The 15,622-nt window shown below is 46.6% G+C and overlaps 1 protein-coding gene across 2 annotated transcripts in view; it reads left to right on the top strand.

Moving 5' to 3' along the window:
* The window catches only part of srgap2 (SLIT-ROBO Rho GTPase activating protein 2), a 49,172-nt gene that overhangs the window by 6,934 nt on the left and 26,616 nt on the right, over positions 1-15,622 (top strand). The window lies entirely within an intron of this gene.

Below are 15,622 nucleotides of genomic sequence, written 5' to 3'. Positions count from 1 at the left end.
GTGTGTGTGTGTGTGTGTGTGTGAGAGTGAGTGAGTGATGAAGGGAAGCCGGTTAGATTAAAGGAAAGTCTGAATTGTTGTATCTTGAAAATAATTTGGCCTGTCACCAATGTTTCAAGCTTGATATTGATGAAAAGCCCCGAGGTCATGTTCTGAACTTGCATCGACATCAAACACTGTAAGATGCCAAGAGGATGGGTGGTTAGTGCTGGGAGAATTTCAGCAGTTTGTGTGTGTTGGAACTGGGCAATCACTGCATGCTGGCACAGTGGCACTCACCATTCAGGTTCACACCTCTGCTAATGCTGTTTTAATGAAGCCATTCATCACTTCTTCTCAGCTGAATCTGCATCACTTACACACACACACACACACACGCAGCCTCTCTCTCTCTCTCTACTCTTTTCTTCTATGAATGAGAGTGAGGAGGACACGGTGTTCTTCCCCCTGGTTGCCATGTAGATGCACCAGTTCTATTTTAGTTGTTCCCAGCATCAAAGCTGCTCTGGTTGAGATTTCCCCTATTTTCACCCAGTGTTTGTTGCCGCACATACGCAGGCTTAGAGATAGAGAGGCTTGTTTAAAGTGCTAAGTCCTAGCTTTACTTTAAACCCACTTTTGCATGTGGGAGTATTGTAGTATTCTTTCCCACAGTCATCTCACACACACACACACACACACACACACCCACACACACACTCTCTTGTGTGGGTAGGAAGCTAGATGGCTGAATAGGAGCATCACCTGCTCTCTGATGTTGAAAACAGTGAGATTCAGCCCTTCAAAGCTGCTTCAGGCCCCCTCACTTCTCACTCAAACCAGATGCACTACTTCCACACACACCTCACTTAAACAGCGTGCCGGCTGTGCGGTCTGTGTGTGTGTGTGTGCTGCTAACATGTTGACCTCAGCTGGGGGTTACATTGAGGTCACTGTTAACCAGTTACGTAGCAGCAGGAAGTGGATGTAGAGATCAGACTTCCTCCTGTCGCCTTCCTTTTTCACTCACCCGCGTGGGACGACTCGTGATCGGTGTGTTCACACTCGCGTTTGCCCGGCGTGGATGAACCCACCCCGAAAACGTGGTTTACCTGCTGCACACGTGCTTGAGCTGTTTAGAGACTCGCACATACCTCGGGCCTGATATGTATCTCGCTGGTTCTCAGGCTCCTGTTAGCACGCTCTTTCTCTTGTTCTGCCTCTCACCGAGCGTGGCCAGGAGGCAACAGTGTGTGTGTGAGAAACATGCTGATATGTGCTCTTCACTCACGCATGTTTAAGCGTGTCCTGAGGCGTCGCAATATGTCAAAGTCTCTGAACCTGATATGTACAAACCCAAAAGAGGGGGAGTTTGGATGTCTGTTGTGCTACTACGTTATGCATTTTACCCACCCGCCCCATGATGTGCTTTCACTGGAAAAGTTGTCTTTTGAAAGAAACACTGAAATGCCTGTGGAGAGATTGTTGTATTTTAATGTATGAACATGCACAGTTTGTTAAAAAGGATGAGGGAGATGTTTATGAAACTTTTTTCCACGGTTCATTGCACTTTTAATTCATTACTATATGGCAATGCTATGGTAAAGTGGTCCGGTCGATGCAGTGCTGCTTTTTCTTCTGGTGGTGTTTGAATCAGGTTGGATTGAAGGAGCCGGCATCATAGAAGATATCGAGATCCAATCACAGTCGGACAATGAGCCCTCTGCAGTCAGCACATCCGCTGATTGCAATGTGTCCCATTATTGAGAGGTGCTGCAATTGTAAAAATAATTAGCTCTGTGAGACAATACCAGTACAATACAGTTGGATGGTGTTGGTAAAAAATCCCACGAAACAAAATTGAGTCCTAAAATGGTCTTAGTCAAAGTATTTTAATTGAGCAAGACTTGCAGAGCACTTAATAAATCACTATACTGCTGCTCTCCATCATCACTGACGACACATTGCAGCAATGTGTGCTGAGACGAATGATAAATAACTGGACCACAAACGCTTATATTTAGGGCTGGGCCATCAAATAACACAATGTTTTTGACCCAATACCTCTATATCAATATTGCAGCGATCTTGTTGAGTTGACCATTGGTGCTTTTACCGAAATATTTACACAATGACATTTTTTGGATAGCTAATCATCAGCAATGTGGATATAATGACTAAAGTCAAATAATAGAACAGTCTGGTATGTTCAGAAGATGACATCACGTTACTGTAATGCAGGAAAAGACAATACGACAATATCTACAATCTGAGATGTGACCCAGTCTCTTATCAAGGTATCAATGTAATATCAATGTATTGCCCAGCCCTACTAATATCTTCACACATGCAGAATATTGAGTTAATTGGGTGTATAGGAATAAACTTCCAGTGCAACATGCATTGTTAAGGCTGCATATAGTAACTGCAATTGTGCGATCTATATTCTTTCAACAGCTGCAAAAGCAGTGACACTGTCATACATTGTTATTTTCATCAAAGGAGCATCGGGTAGGAAACGCCCGTGCCTACCAGGCCCTCTGGTGTTGCTCTACTCACCGCAGCGCAGTGTACAGACCATGTGCTGGCCTGCGCTGTGGGATACCCCTCTCAGATTACCGCCACAGCCTCTCCCCTCACCCTCCCACTGCTGCTCTCCCCCCACCCCCCCCTCCTCCCCCTTCACATTCCAACTCAGTCCATGTGCTTCAAACATAGTGGAAACGGGAACGTCCCTCTCCATACATGCACACACACATGCTCATTCCTGCTGTGCAGTGGCCCATGTAGAACAGGGCTTCTCCATACAGATCTTACACAATGTGCTTCACACTCTGTGAGGAGGAAGTCGACCTCTGCCTAGACCTGTGCAGAGCTGGGATGAGTATCGGAATGATGGAGAGGTTGACAAAGAAGACAAGAAGAAGAAAGGGTAAAGACAGTGTGTGTGTGTGTGTGTGTGTGGGGGTGCGGGGGGGTACCCTTTAGCACAAAGAAGCTTTCCCATCAATCTCTTCATCACATTCGTGGCATAGCCGCTTGACACAAGCATGTTCTGGTGCCCCCCCCATCACTCCCCCACATCTTTTCTCTCCCACTCCCTTACTCTGTGATTTCTTTCTGTCTGAGGGCAGCGTTGCATGTTAAAGGTTGCTGTCCATGACACATATGCACATATACACACAGGCATTCTCTGTGTGTAGAGGTTGCAGTGGGAGGCAGCGGGCCGAGTGGCTGAGTGAGAGTGGGGCTCTTGTCGTGTGCTGCTGGTATTTCCACAGAGGAATGCGGAGGAGAGAGAGATTCCCAGTCTGGAGTGGTGGATTCCCACTGCCGGATCTGATCACGCATGAAAGCCTTTCGGAAGCATTGTGGTCCCAATTGTTTCAGTTGTATTTTAAACTCAAAATACTTCACCCATGTCAAAATCAAAACAGGGTGAATTTTCACCACCCATGCAGCAGTTGGCAAGAACTCAAACCACTGACATCTGAAGTTGGGAGTCTGCTCTTGAGGCGTTTATAATACTTCAAAATTCAGCCCAGATTGGTTTGTCAACACCTGTGGTGACTGGTAACAGCAAAGCGTTTTAATAATACAGGTCTCAAGAGTTCTAGATGAGGCCTGTGTCGATCACTGGGGTCAGCAAACGCAACTGGAGCGGCTCCTCTGAGCAGCCAAACAACATTGTTTTAACAAAGACGGCGAAAGAAGAAGGTCAACAATGATGTCTTGCTCTGTACACTCATAATCATAGGTAGTCTTTCACATCACGTGAAATGTGCACATGTGGTTTCCTGTGTGTGTGTTGGTATGCAACTGTAGAATCTTGTGACAGGGTGTACATGTACTAAGGCTGATCCACACCGCATCGGGCCCGGCTTCGAGTCTGACTTGTACTTTATGTTGTCCCTCCCGTCTCAATCTGTCCTGTCAAATGAAGGCAAAAAAGGACAAAAAAATAACGGTAAAAGAAAAATCTTATGCCAGAAATCATATTCCGCCAGCAACAATAGGATCTGCTACAGAATGATTTTACATTGAGTGTGTATTGCTTTATGAATAGCATTATACAGGTGTTTGAGCAGAAGAAATATAACTATAATACAAGAAAAGACAAACGGATTCTTCTCTATTTGCAGGACTTTTGACTTTTTCTGGGTTTGAAGAACTCGGCAATGCTTTCTCAGCAACTGGCACGCAACTCTTTGAGGAGATTGTGTACTTTGAAAGATTGTTGAAAGTAATGTTTAATATACACAAACCGCAGTTAATGGGCGTGCAAAAAAAATAATAATTACGCTGAATTCCAGAAAAACAAACCTGCAGTGATGTTTTTGGCAAAACGGTCCTCTATTAAAGCCGCTATTGTATCTCCACACAACACGTTGCCTCTTAACGCCCATTGTTTCCAGCGTCTCTGTTACCGATAATGGCCAGGAAGGCTTACAGTATGTGTGAGTCAGGTCCCGGGCTGTATCCCTCTCCATTGTGTCCCGCTCTTACTGGCGGATGACAATGATGGCCACTGTCCTCGGAGTGAAATCCGTCGTCGCTGTCGTAAGCCTTTACGTTCTACATGCTCCGTATGCACACAGCACAGCTGGCCTCGGCACAGCGTCGACGGCATCGAAGCCATTTTGAATTCATGAATTATTTTATTGTCTTTTGGTACAACGGGGAGAATGTGTCTTGATTTCTACCAGGGAGGGGAGGGAGGGTCTGTGAGTTTCCCTTTTTTTTGAGAGAGAGAGAGAGTGAGTGTGTGGGAGAACAGCAGGACTCTGCTAGATCAAACGGGCTTCCTCTGCGGATAAGAATGAGAGCCAGCCAGGGAGAGGGAAAAACACAGGCAGGGAAGGGATGAAGGAAAGCAAGAAGGAGAGCTCTTTGTAGTCTTTCAAACGAGAGAGGATTGTTGAACAGTAAACGGCACTAATGACTCCCTCGCTTTACCTTGTGTCTGGCTTGTGATGATCTGTCAGTGTGAGTCCATTGGGGCAAGTATAGAGCAGGTGTGGGCCACATGTCCCCACCCCCTCCTCCCCTGGTCTGCTGTGACCTCTGACCTCCACTTTTCTCCCCTGCCAGCCACAGACACATCAGTCCTGTCTTCCGGAGGGACGGCCGTCGGTACATATATTGGCCACAGCTCTGCGTCATGTGTGCGTGTTTATGATGCGCAGATTGCGCCGCGTGTGAAAGTGCTCGCAGCATCAATAATTGCTGAACACAATGCTACAGAGAGCGTTGCCTTTCTCTCTCTCTCTCTCCCTCCCTCTAGATTCCTCAGTATTTATCTGCCTCCTGTTAGACTGTTTTAACGCCCCCATTTTGTTTCTCTTACCCCCCCCCCCCCCCCCCTGTCCCATTTTGTCTCTCCCCGGTTTCTGTCATGTTTTGACAACTACAACTGCGAACCTTTCAAACCTCTCACTTTTTCTTCCATTCATCAGAGTCTATTTGTTGCCCTCCTGTTTTCCTTTCTGTCTCACTCCCTTTTTCTTTTCTTTTAACATATCAGGGATTTCATTCCTGTACGTCCACTCCCTCTGTCCCATTCTTTTTAAATCTCGTCAAGGCTTGAGATGGGCCCAAGTTTGGATGGGCCGTGTGGGAGGCCGTGGAGGGGAGCTAGGAGGAAAGGGTGTGGCCGCCCACACTGCAGCACTTCATTGTGTTGTGCCGAGTCCGACCCGTCCCCTCTCTGACACACACACACACACACACACACACACTGCGTAGAGTCATCGACCCTGTGTTTGCTCTCCTCCCGTTGGATGGGTGTATTCTCTTGGTATCAGGGCTGTCCGTTTCTGAGCAGAGATAGCTTTGTTTTTCTATCGTTTGTCTGATGCTCACAAGACTCCAGGCTCGCATGGTGTCAAAGGGCAGGACGACCGACAGAGAGAGAGACTCAGCTTAACCACAGGGCCTATCGTAGGGATGTCAGGAGGAGGGCGCTGGACTTTGATTCTAAGAGTCTGATACTTCCAGAAGTTTGTCCCATCATTGACCCCGCCTCCTCCGGAAGGTTAAAGCTCAGGGTGAGCGAGAGAGCAGCGACTCTCCATTCCTATCTTACTCATGCACAGTCCAACGAGTGAAGACGGGCTCTCCGTTCACAACATCCACTTAATCATTTCGACTGTTCAAACGGGACAACGGCACAAGAGTGTGCGTGGGTGTGAGCATGTTATTGCAGGTACAGATGAGAAGACTGACACGAATAGGCCAAAAAAAACCAACTCATTGCTCAGCAGGTTGTACTTCTTTTCTAAAGTAGGATTTTACAGTTAGAAATCAGTAATCACAGCAACAATTGCCTTGTGTCTCTATGCAAATGCAAACGGCAGAACTGGCACACAGTATTATGATCGGACTGCAGAAGGTGTTGCCTGGATGACGTTGGTGCTGTTCTTCTCGACTAAATTCTAGCCAGGATCATCAACAATGGCTGACCTTGCTTTTTTTTTATTAAGGAGCCCTGTGCCGCCGAGCTTCCCACTGCACCGACAATGGTCGGTCTCAATCAATACAAAACGTAACCAGTTCTCAGGTCAGCAGTGGGCACTTCAGGCTGCCTCCAGGAGGAGCGTAGCTGACAGACTGTGAAGATTACGACCCGTGAGACGGGTATATTTGAGCCGTCGGGACAATCATGTGGGTGGCATGCAATCACGCTCGCTGTGTAGGCAGTTGTGTGTGAGAAAGCAAAAACAATAGCGTGTATGTGTGTGTGTTTGAGTAGCACAAAGGCTGTGTTCATGGTGTCAGCGCGCCCTCAGGCTGACCTCAGGTGAGCGTTCCTCACCCTGCAGTGGTTTACAAAGTATCCTCTCTTTCTGGGGAGATTTTGATCAGTTACACTTTCCGACGTTACTGTTTGTTGTTCTAGCTTTTACCCTCCAAGTACTGGGAAGATTTTCTCAGGGCTTACTTGAGTTTTTCTGCACTGCGGAATAATGCAGTGTGTAGTGCTATGGTTTATAAAGAGAGAGTTTTAATTGGTCAGTGAGCTCAAATCACCCCAAATTCGCCCTGCGGCAGGGGGATCGATTTATTCTGACTACTAAATGAGTGTACACCAAATCACACACCTGCTTTGTATGCCTTGTTGCCTACTTACAACATTCATACATTTGGTTTAAAACAAAGGATCATGTTAAAGCATCTCCAACGTTCCCGTTTTTTGTACTTTTTTACCTTTTTTAAAAAAACTGTCTTCAGGCTGCTACAGACCACCGAGGTTAAAAGAAGTGAAGAGTGTAACGGTGCCCTGCGTCTCTACACTGTCGGTCAGGTCTTTATGCCAGTTCTCAGCGGAGGACTAATCTTTGTCTGATACGATCTCGTAAAGTTTAATAGTGTCTCTATGCTGCAGCTCATCCTGTTCAAGGAAAACACCGTCGTGCTCTAAGTCTAAACCCTCTGCCAGCTGCCGCGTCAGCATCCTTTGTGCGTCTTTTGGATGCTGGAAACAAAGTCAGTCCACTTTGAAAACAACTGCTTTTTTTTAACTAAGGTGTACATTTCATGCAGGAACACATAATTTAATTTGAGAGCAACACATGCGAGTTTGTCCAACTAGCATGCAGACGGTGATTAGTAGAATCTGTTTCACTTTCACATTAAGCCTGCTGAAATGAAAGGCCTTTCTTGTGCATTTTCTATAAGCTCATTTTCCTGCTCTGTCTAGAAGCCCCACATATTCATTAAAGGCTAATCTCTAACAAAAAAAACGTCTGAGTAGAAAGTGTTCTTTAACGCTGTGGTGGTGTCACGGTGAACTGAACCCGAGTCCTCTTTCAGACCACTTTCACAACAAGCATCCATTGTGATCTCACTGATTGGCCAGTGATATCCCAGTGCCACAAGTAGCAGGCAGGACATGTGGATCAGTGTGCGTGGACTTGCTGTATATATTAGTGACTGTCACACACGTACAGGCTACGGCACTCCTTCAAGCTATTACTTTGAATTGAGGATTACTGTGATCACACTCTTGAGTGGCCAAATGTAATCTTCACAGCTTGAAGCTTAGTCTATACTCCCCGTATTTGTAACTTGGCGCGCACAATCACGTGACTGTCACAAATAGTTCAGACAAAAATGTCTAGGGATTATACAAAGAAGGCCACTTTGCTTTGAAATGCTTTAGAAACAAGAGGTCTTAAAAATTCATTTGCGTACATACAGTATTTCTGCCCGCCAAATCAAATTGTTTACAGGATTTTCAACCTTTTATTTCTTTTAAATGCAAGTAATACTTGACTTCTTTCTTTGCAGGGTTTGTACAAAGGCAATAAAGTAGCCCATGAATATGAGATATGAGTTCACAGACAATTACAATCCCTCCTCGGCTTTATGGAGGTTAGTTTATGGCTTTTGACAGCTACAGTCTGTGAGCGTATCTCTTACATTCGTTGTCTTTTTGATTCTTCACAGTTCATTTTGTTCGTACGCCCTGTGACGTTTCAGAGATTATTGCAGCGCATAGAGTATAAATGCCTCCGTGCATACATACGGAGGTGTAAAACAAATCTCAAGACCCCTCTCCCTGGTAAAATGAAAGATCCAGTCTTGGTATTTCAAAATTAAAAAGAGCGAAAGGGACTGAAACAGTCGCCTAAATGACCTCAAAACATAACCAGCAGTATAACAAGTATATTTTATTGGTGATTGGATAATTCAACTCACTTGATGCTGCATGCATCTCCTTATGCCATCACATGTCAACAATAAACTAATCGAATGAGTGGCAATGGAAGGGAAGCCGTGGTCCCTTTTAGTTGTAAACTTGCTGTAAACTGCACAATAGAAAGAAGTAAAGCAAGAAGGAGAACATTGTTGGTCTCTATATGCTTGTTGGTCTACCTCCAGAGAGCAGCGTTGTTTTGTTACTATGAAAGAAAGTAAATGTAAAACAGCTAAAGACCGAACAATGCTGCAGAGAAACGGAACGAGGGGAGCAAAGAAAGAGTCTTTTTCCTGAGCCGGAGTCCCTTGTGCTGCTTTTGTGCTGTTCAACAAAATTCTGCTGCGGTGGTTTGTTTAGCTGAGGTGTTGAGTTGTCCTGCTCCCTGGGAGCTCCCTCATGCAGATTGGCCCACTTTCACTTTCTCTCTCTCTCTCTCTCTCTCTCTCTCTACCCACCCGCCCGCCCATGTCTCTGCAGCACTCAGACAAATGCCTGGGTGGCTCTGTGAGCAGGTGGGAATGCAAGTGATGACGAATGTAACTTACTGGCTGAATTTGATCTTCACTGTCGGGGGGGGGGGGGGGGGGGCTATTAGCCCCCCCGTTTCTCAATAGTTTATACCGCAATGCTACATTCTCCATGGGGTGAGGCGTCGGTAGGGTGGGGCTCTGATCTTGTCTCCATGCACATCGTAACTGTTCGTCACGTATCCAGGTTCGCTATCCGCAAAGGGCTCTTGTGACAGTCTGCCGCCTGGTTGAAATTGTGGCCATATTTCATTGGCCGGCCTGTCACTGCCGGCAAACTGCCGGCTCTCTGAGCGGGAGCCTCTGCAGGAGTCATTACACAGCGAGGCCACGTCTCCCTCATACATGCACATGCACATGCACACCACACATTAGCAAGCGGGAGGATGAGTTATATATCAGATGTACCTCTGGAGCAGCGCGTTGGAGAGAAGGGTGAAATGGATGCAGAAGAAAAGGGGAGGGGGGGGTGATTTTAGTTGCTGCATAGGCCGATCCTGATTCAGCTTTTTTCTGCCGTCACTGATGAAGGGTTGAGAGCCAAAACACTCTCTGACTCACACATTAATGGTGCATGCAGGCAGATCAGTATGCTTGGGAGAGTTCTTATATAAGTGCATTTAGTGTTACGGCTCAGGGCTGCAGCCAATGATTAGTTTCCTTATCTGTGAATCTCACAATTGTTTAGTTAATTAATCCGTTGTTGATTCTATTTCAGAAGAAAAATTATATATTGTCTGCGAAACAGTGAATTTGCAGCGATAAAGGACAAAGAAAAGAAGCAAAATTTGTCAAAATTGTCGTTACTTCTCCTGTAGATTAACGAACTGATTTTTCACTAAAAAGTGTTCAGCAGTTGTGCAATTATGCTGCAATGATCCCTAATCTCCCACAAGGCCATGGTGGCAGGCGGCAGTTGTTGATACATGAGAAATGTAAAGTTGTGAGAAGATCACAGAGGATGAAATTCATCAGGATAATAAATAAAACACATGTACACACTTGAGCGAACACACACACACAGACTGTATATTTAAGAGGGCCACATCTAAACGTGGCTGGCGCTCCTTCCACTGCGTCACTACATCGTGCACCCCCGGTTAAAGCCTCTCCCCGTCCCTCCCCACCTCTGTCTGGGGAAGAAGCTCGTCGCTGTAGCGGGACAAACGGCGATGCTGTGACCTCAAGGTGGATGTGGCGATTGTATCTCATGCTATCGACTGCTGTTCTTGGGTCTCATCCTTTGTCTGATGCAGCATATTCCCCTGCTCCCCACCCCAGCCCTGCTGCCTTCCGCTGGCACTCAGATAAGTATCGGCAGATACAGCCTTTGACTTGCGGTGCCGCTGCCCGCCCTCAGCGCTCTCACTTTATCCTCTATCTCCATCTCTAACATTTTTTTTCCCCCTACGGCCATTTTCGGCATGCAACTGATATCTCTTGGAATGCAGTGATTAGAGTTTGCTGCATACATACCAGTCACGTACACATGTTTAGTACCATGCATCTTTTCCCCGCTGGGGTTTATGTATATATGTGTGTGTGTGTGTGTGTGTGTGTACAGTTTGCTGTGTGACAGAGGCTGTCATGCACAGCTATTAGATGACAGAGGGAGGCTATTACACGCTGCATTAGGCTTCAAAGTGCTGATGCTTCCCTCAGTGGGGCCTTTACATGCATGCGCACATGCACATAAAAGCCGTCAAGGTCCCAATGGGTCATTGGTGGTGACCTTCTACGTCTGACAGAGGAGTGAAAGAAGAAATAAGAAGGAGCGAAGGAACGATTGATGACTGTTTAATCTGGAAGTAGGGAGTCATTACACACCGTCACTCATTCACTGGACTTATGACAAGTGGTAACCTGCTAATAAAGAGGAGAGTGAACCTTTACCCACCTGATGTGTCTGCACATGAAAGAGGTCCCACGCCCACCCGTCGCTGTTTGAAGGTAGTCCCGCGTCTTGGATGATTTTTTTTTTGTAATGCAGGATGCTTAAAGGGGGCGCTGTCCAAGATCGTCGAGGTTGATTCAATTTACAACACACACTGTCAGACAGACCACTCACGCGGACACACGCACACGCAGTGGGCTGCCTCCCATGCTTGTGTTGTGGATTAGTCAAAATCCTCTGACTGGCTGCTAAGCTGATTATGGGGGGTGTTCTGAATTGGTCATTTGGAAACACTGGAAAGACAGCACACACACACACACACACACACACACACACACACATGCACGCACAGACTCAAACTGTGAGACAGCTCAGCTTAATATTGTCTCTCCTGCTGGTCCAGGATGGTATAATATATGTTTGCGGTTTTGTCTGATACCTATCTATTCCTCCTCAGACAGATGGCGTAGGTCACTATACTGTCATGGTTTTCATCCCTATGGCGAAGCGTTTGTGCGTGAGTGTGTGTGTGTGTCTGTGAGCGAGAGAGATGGGGAGGAGGAGACTGAGATGAAGGCTGTTGGAACAGACTGAGGCGCAGATGGCTGTGTCCGGCAGAGACAGGAAATAGAGGTGACACCAGGTGGATGGTACCCTTGAGGATGACCCACACACACGCATTAGCCTAGCGGCCTGTCTCACATCATTTGAATTTAGTAGTTGTTAGATAGTGTGTAACCTCATTTAGTCCCGGAACAATTTTTAACAATTTTAATAATCGATTAACTGTCAAGTAATTCTGCCGTTTCGCGGTGAATCTGCAGACACATCTCTCCTCAGTCTTTGTGAGGCGTTGCCCCTCCCCCAACACAAACACTCTGTCATTGCCTTTTCCCAGACTGGGTTAGTAGAGCAGGCGGGGGCTGTAAACGGGCGAGGAGCTAGTTAACTTTTGATAAGCAGCCTTTTTTATTATTCATAGAGGGACCCCAACCCCCAATCTCCCAACGCTGCAACCCCTCTGCCACCACAGGAGAGGAATCAGAGCATGCGATGGTTGGACATGGCTGCTGGTGTCAGGAGGGTTAAGTGTTGCGACGTAGAACATCCTTCCGGAAAGATTGCTCATATATAACGGTAGATTCAGGTGGCAGGATTAGTTAAAAGTACTTTGGTCTGCGGTGAAATTGATAGTTCTATCATTGTTGGTGGTTTCCACCAGTTGGTTGACATGGGAGAATGACTCCCTCCGGTAGCTTTGCGACCCATGACCCCTGACCTGTGCACCCAGCTCACGGAGTGCGAGGAACCCTGACGAGAGCCCACATGGCTTAACACACACACACACACACACACACACACACACACACACACACACACACACCTTCCTCCAGCTGGGGAATGAAGCCTCCCGCTGGCTAGTAAAGGGTTAATGACTTCCTGATCTGAGTAGCTGTGCAGAGGAATTTACCCCCGCTGAGTTCTACCCACCGCAATAACTCCCTCCCTGTCACCCCCTTTACTCTTTTCTCCCTGAAGGGTGCAACATGGACAAGTAATGTGGATTTCCACACATCGATAAGAATCAAGTCCGCTCTCCTGTCCATCATAGCAGAGACCCCATGAAGTCACTGTGCCAACCAAGACATGTTTCAGCACATAACCCCCCCAATTAAACCACATATTGACGTTTTTTTACGGCTTCAACAAACAACATATGACCTGTTAGATGGTGAGATTTGGTGGGTGCTGGCTGGTAGACGAATGTGTTACCCAGTTTGGATGTAGCCAGGCAAGCTCTTTCCTCGTATTCAGTTTCATCTTAACTCCAAGAGCATTTCCTAAAATGTCCATCTATTCCTTTTAGGAGGCCTGTTCTGTATTCTTGAAACTTTGCTCATTCATTATTAAAAAGATTTTTACAAATGCTGATGGGAATATTTCCCCGAAGCACAGATTTTGGCCTTTTATGTCAGTGAGCCCTACTTTCAAAATCCATTTCCTGTGTCATCAGTGGAGCACGCAAAGAGCTGAAAACTCAGGGAAACCGTGGACCTTTTGAAAACGATGATGTAGACACTAGACACCCGCTTTCGCTACTTGATTGGGTCTTAACTGTCAGGACGTGTCCTTTCCCGATTCATCACGCCGCCGGAAGAAAACAAACCACAGCCTTGATTATCGAGTGACTACCAGCTTAATTTAACATAAATAACAGACGACAGGTGTTGCTGACCTTGTTGTCTGTACTAGCAGCTGTTGTGCAGTTAAATTCTGCATTTTATAATTCTACTACTGCCGACATGTGGAGGAAGCAGCTGTTAGTGCAGCGATTAGCGAGCGGCGTGTGTCCAGCGGCGTAACCAGCCCTACGGAGCGGACGTCTGAAGTCACGGTTAGAGGCTTTGACGGGGGGCGATGGACACAAAACGGAGGGCTTCACTTTTCTTATTAATGTTTATTTTGTGGGTGTGTGTGAAAACTAAAGGCTGGGAGGTCAGAGGCTTGCTTTCTTTGCTCGGCTGAAAGCATTCTTCAGCACTTTGTTCTCCATTATAAAGTTGGGCCAGAAGTGAATTTTACCAAAGGGACAACATTAACTTCAACCCCCTGAAGTCTCCTGTTCGTGGCTTATTTATGCTCCAGCACAGAGCAGCTCTTACATCCCTCCTGTCTCTCTCCTCACACAGCAGGTCTGCCGTGGTTTGGCTTCAGCTGGGTTTTCCATGTCTGAAAGTCACTAAACTCGTTAACTTGCCTCCTTAAGACGACACTGCTTTTCCGAAAGGTTTCAAGCTCTGGGTGAGAGAGGAAATGCCTGCATGAGATTTAGTGTGCGAGTCCGTGTGTGTGTTTGTTTTCAGAAGAAAGTCCAGACCCAAGGAAAAGACATTGGCTGGAATCTTTCCATTCCTGCAATAGTTTTCCCTCCAACACTTACTGTACTGTAATTCTATCTTTTCCTCTACTCCGCTCCACACTTGCTCGTGTGCGTGTGTAAATGTGCGTGTGTGTGCGTGTGTGTGTAGTGCAGCAGTATTAGTCAGGCATGTCTGGAACTAATAGATTCCACCCTTCTGAAGAATCTTAATAGGAAATACAACCTGCAACCTGAGGCTTCAGACTACCTTTTCATTCAACTGCCTTAAAATCACGTCCCATAGCATCGTCATCCATTTGCGCACACACACACACCCACACACACAGTCTTCAGCCTGCGAACCCCTGGCCTAGTTTCTCTCCTCCTGTCTCTCTCCCCTCTTTTCCAGCCTGGTTTCAGGTTCGGAGGTTTATATTGGTGAACTCCACAGCTGCCTGTTTTTCTTCAGGCCCTTTCATTTGAAGAAACAGACACGCACACCTCAGTCCAACCCCCCCATCCTGCCACACACACACACACACACACACACACACACACACACACATATATGCTTCCTGTAGTTGTTTTAGTACGACCCTACCCTCCCGTGTGCTCCCTACTGGCAATGAACTGGTCAGACTGACTTCCTTTCTCTCTGTCCTGTCTTCCTGTGTGTATAGGGATGAATGGACATATTATTCACAGTGACGCAGTGCCCCCCCCCCCCATACACACACACCCTTACTCACCCTTTACACTGCTTTCTGTTCTTTCTCCTTTTCTTCTTTCATTCTTCTGAGGACAATAGTATGAGCTCACTGTGGTACAACTCAAAACCATTGCCCCCCCCCCCTCTTCTGCTCCCCCTCCTCTTCTGCACCGCTCTGTACTGCAGTATCAGCCCCCGGAGCAACAAAGACCAGGCCTTACTGCATAAACACAGTGTGTACACGCGCTCTCACGCACGCACACACCAAAACACAAACAGAGTGGGTGATACTCTCCCTCGCCAAAAGCTAGATCACCTGGTTGGTCCTCTTGGATTTCCTGGAACTAGTTAGCGGTTGAGCTGTGTTCTTGTGTTCCCGCTGTGTTCAGTGATTACCCGGCGCAGGTTGTTGGGCGCTCCACTGCTGGCGGAGAGGTTTGCCTTTCAAGGATTATCCCGGTTTGTACGACTTGAGTCTCATTTCCCTGGATTTGACCTTTTTGTGTCTGACGATTATGACAACACTGGACTCGCCAAAGTAATTGCTGAGATCTGGGAACATACAATGTTTTTGCAACCAGTTATATTCATCCAGTCATAGTGGGGCGGCTGACTGAATGACACTGGAAATCGCTTTAGTGCTCAGTATCAGAAACTGTACCAGGGGAATAAATGCATCCTAATCTCTGCAAATAAGTTTTGTATTTAGTAACAGGTATCATGGTCAGAAACTGCGAAAATGAAATGTGGGTCGTAATTAACCAGAATTTTCCTTTTTACTGAACATCATCTGTGTCTGTTTGTCGTTCCACTGTTGTTGTATCCTCCTGCTCCGGCCAGTTCAAGCCTTGTCTCGAACATTCACCACGTTTACTTGTTTAACAGTTGGTGTGTGTGTGTGTGTGTGTGTGTGTGTGTGTGTGTGTGTGTGTGTGTGTGTGTGTGTGTGTGT

Source organism: Anarrhichthys ocellatus, unplaced genomic scaffold (assembly GCF_004355925.1).
Source record: "Anarrhichthys ocellatus isolate YVR2014 unplaced genomic scaffold, GSC_Weel_1.0 scaffold1, whole genome shotgun sequence".
Taxonomy (NCBI): Eukaryota; Metazoa; Chordata; class Actinopteri; order Perciformes; family Anarhichadidae; genus Anarrhichthys; species Anarrhichthys ocellatus.
The sequence above is the reverse complement of the archived record's forward strand: the minus strand, read 5'-3'. Positions and strand labels throughout refer to the sequence as shown.